Raw genomic sequence first — 3,518 nt, 5'->3', positions numbered from 1 at the left:
CTCTAATGTTATTTGGGGCAGCAATGTGCCTAATGTACCAAATGTTCCCAGACTCCCCTGCAGCTGGGCATGGCCGCCTGACAGTCCCTGCCGGTAAGATGTAGGCTGAAATCCATGGACGGACTCTCATTTTTTGCTCCTTGCCCTTCCTGTTTGGAATTCAGTCATATGATGGAGATAGACTAGGGGTCAAAATGGTGGTAGAGTAGCAAACAGAACAGGCCAGATGGGTCTGGAACCCCAGTGCATCAAGGAGTCACTGAAATAACGCTGGACTGCCCACCTCAGACAACTCATTATGTGACAAAAATAAAACCCCGATTAGTTAAGTAAGGTGAGTTTCTGTCATATAATGCTAAACCTAGTCCTAATTTGTAGGGTAAGGAGGAGAAGCACTCCTTCAACAAATACTGAGTCCCTACTGTGTGCCTGACAGGACCTGAGTGAGGGTGAATAACTCAAATGCGTCCCTACTCTAGTAGAGCTCTCAGACTAGTGGCAGAGACAGACAACAAATAATAAACAAAGAAGTCAATTAATCATCATCGTAATCAAGGAAATAAATAAGGCCTTAGAAAGGAGGATAATAGATCTTCCAGCGGGCAGTCCTAGAAGGACCAGTGAGGAAATTACACAAGGGGACAAGTTAAGGCACTGGCCATCTGAAGGAAGAGTGAGAGGAAGGGGCGCTCCAGACAAGAGCAAAGGCCTCCAGCTGGGAAGGAGCTGAAGGAACTGAGAGGAAGCCGGCGAGGTTGGAGCTGATGAGCAAGAGACTGGAACAAAGTGCGAGAGGTAGGCCTAGCCGGCCAAGCAGCACATGGCGGGGTTTTACTCTAAGTCACTGAAGGATTTTGAGGAGAAAGTTGCCTTTCAAGAAAGGCTGTTTCAGCCCTAAGTTCTGTGAGCCTATTGGCTTCACAGAGATCTTGCCCACGTGGCTGTGAGAACAAGTTCCTGGCACGTAGTCCTGAGGGGCTCGGGGCACGACTGAGGTTCACCTGCAGGCTTACCCCTCAGGAGCCGTGTGCCTCTTAGCCACCATCCTCTCTGAGCCTGAGCTTCCTCTTCTGAAAATAAAGATGGCAGTAGTTACGCCTCTTAGAGCTGTGAGGAAGCAATAGGTTGAGTCCTATCAGGCCCTTGAAAGCATGCATGGCACATAGTGAGTGCTAGAAAAGAATTTATTTTCACTGTTCCTGGGAAACCCATCAGGGTCCAGATACTCATGCCTCTAGAGCAACGCTTCTCCAACCTGGCATTAGTATCATGCAGGTCCCACCCCAGAGATTCTGATTTAGTAGGTCTGGGGTGGCCCAAGAACTTGCATTTCCAACAAGCCCCCAGCTGATGCTGATGCCTGCGGTCTGCAGATGCCTAGCTCCGCTTTAGGCTAGGGCCAAGGCAGCCCCTTGGGAATATTTTGAAGAAGTGTGACCAGCCTCCCCCTGCTATAGCCACCTTCAGCTCTCATGGACAAGGGCAGAGCCTCGGAACTCAAAGCCCCAGCTACCCCTGGAAGATTCCAAGGTGTTCCTCTGGGAGGCAGGAGAGCAGGGCCAGTGGTTCCCAGCCTTTAAGGGACCTCAGAGCTCTGGGCAGACGGCAAAAATGCAGATTTCCGGGGTCTACCTCAGTCTGTTTCAGTCTGGGACTGGAACCCAAATATCTTCATGGACTCCAGCGTGGGAGGTAGGGGTAAGGGTGCCCAGGCCACACTTGGACAAATGGTGATATAGTGGTTTTGGAGTTAGACAAACCCAAGTTCAAATCTCTTTCAACAACTTTGCATTCGTGTGGCCTGGCACGTCCTCTAAAAACTCTCCAAATCATGGTTTTCTTCTCTGAAAGCTGGCCTCATTAATACCAGTAATATCCTCTCTGTGAGGATGAAATAAAAATATTTGTGCAGGGGACATAAAAGTTACAATCACAGACTCTGGTGTGCAAAGGTATAACCTGCTTTATTTATCCATAGCTTATATTAACTTAACCCCTGGCCTCATGTTTCCACTGATAGCAGAGAGCTTCAGCTTGGAAATTCTAGCTCATTCAGACCACTCCCAGCTGTAAAAGAAAACTTACCTCTTTTGAGAAACTGCAGCCCAAGTCAGGATTATCTCCTCCTCCATTGCTGGCTTATCCCCTGGAGATAATGGGGTTCCTCAGGGGTCTTTCACCCTGACTCCCTGAGTCCCATGCAGCACAGCCAGTCCCAGGCACAGGCATCCCCAGGTGATGCCCTCTGTGCCATCATGGTCTCTGGCCGCATGGTCCCTGCGCTCAGCCTTCTTGCCCCTGCCCCAGGCCTCCTCACCTGCCAACCTTCTCATTTCTTTGCTCAGGGCTCTTCACAGCTGCTCCCCTGCTGCATACCCAGCCATACGGCTGTCTCTGGTCACCTGTCCCGACCGGTCATTGTTAATCTGCTGCTTGGCCACCATATTGGACATGGGCCTTACCTAGGGGTTTGATCACCACTGATCCCCGCCATCCGTTAACTGGTCCAGCCTCTGTCTTCTTTTACAGGTTGGGTGGGAAGGACTTGTTCTAATTTCCTCCCGCATTCCTGCCGTCTGTGATAGTAATACCCTGAGCTCCGTGTCCCGCCGGGGACTCACAGTACCCACCATCCTTTCCTTTTGCAACAACAAAAGTCTGGCTCTTGCAAATCAGTCTTGCTTTCTCTCTTAGACTACCACGAACCCATTCAGCTCTCCAGTTGACCCCTTGCTTCTTGGGGGTACCTGCCCAGCCCTGAGGGCAGGGCAAATAGCCCCAGGATCTCTGCGCCCAGCAGCGGGGAAGGAAGCCTGAGAATGGCAGAGGTACTTCATTTGTATCTCAAAACATTACTCCTTTCTCTCCCCTAGATAAAGTGCTCACAGAGTGAATGGCCTAAGCTGGACCAACTGCTCAGTGCCTGACAATCATGATGACCTGCGGTGACGGGGAGGAGAGTGGCTATGGTTGCCCTGGACGTGCGGTGCTTGGCGGTGCTGGCTCTGAGCGGCTGTGACTCCGTGTTCCCGAGACCAGAGGAGCCAGGCGAGCTGGGGGCCCAGGGGAAGCAGGTCACACTCCAGTGACCAGCTAATCTTCATTTACAGAGTGAGGGGGATCTTCTGAGGTGGGGAGGGCGGCGCTCTAAAATGTGCCCCTGCTCCCCACCCAGCACGGGAAATAAGCGGGAAGAAAAGGCTGCCTGTCTGGACCCACCTCTCCCTTAAGGTGCCAGAAATGCCACCACTGGAGGCCTACCTTTTAGATCGAATATTGTCCCCTCCACAGTCATCTTAAAATGAAAATACCAAAGGGACAATGTGTATATTAGCAGCTCCTAGCAGTGAGTTATCTGTTCTGGGCCCTGAGAACATGGCCAGAGGGAAAAGGTAAGGCCCGCAAGCCCCTCACCCTCCTGAATTCCCCAGAGGAGCGGACAGGCGTTCTAAGCTGCCCCGGCCCCTGCTCATGGCGGGCGCCCAGAGGGGTGGCAACCAGGGCCAGAGGCCACCAAG

The sequence above is a fragment of the Manis pentadactyla genome, chromosome 7, assembly GCF_030020395.1.
Source record: "Manis pentadactyla isolate mManPen7 chromosome 7, mManPen7.hap1, whole genome shotgun sequence".
Taxonomy (NCBI): Eukaryota; Metazoa; Chordata; class Mammalia; order Pholidota; family Manidae; genus Manis; species Manis pentadactyla.
Note: the sequence above shows the minus strand (reverse complement) of the source record.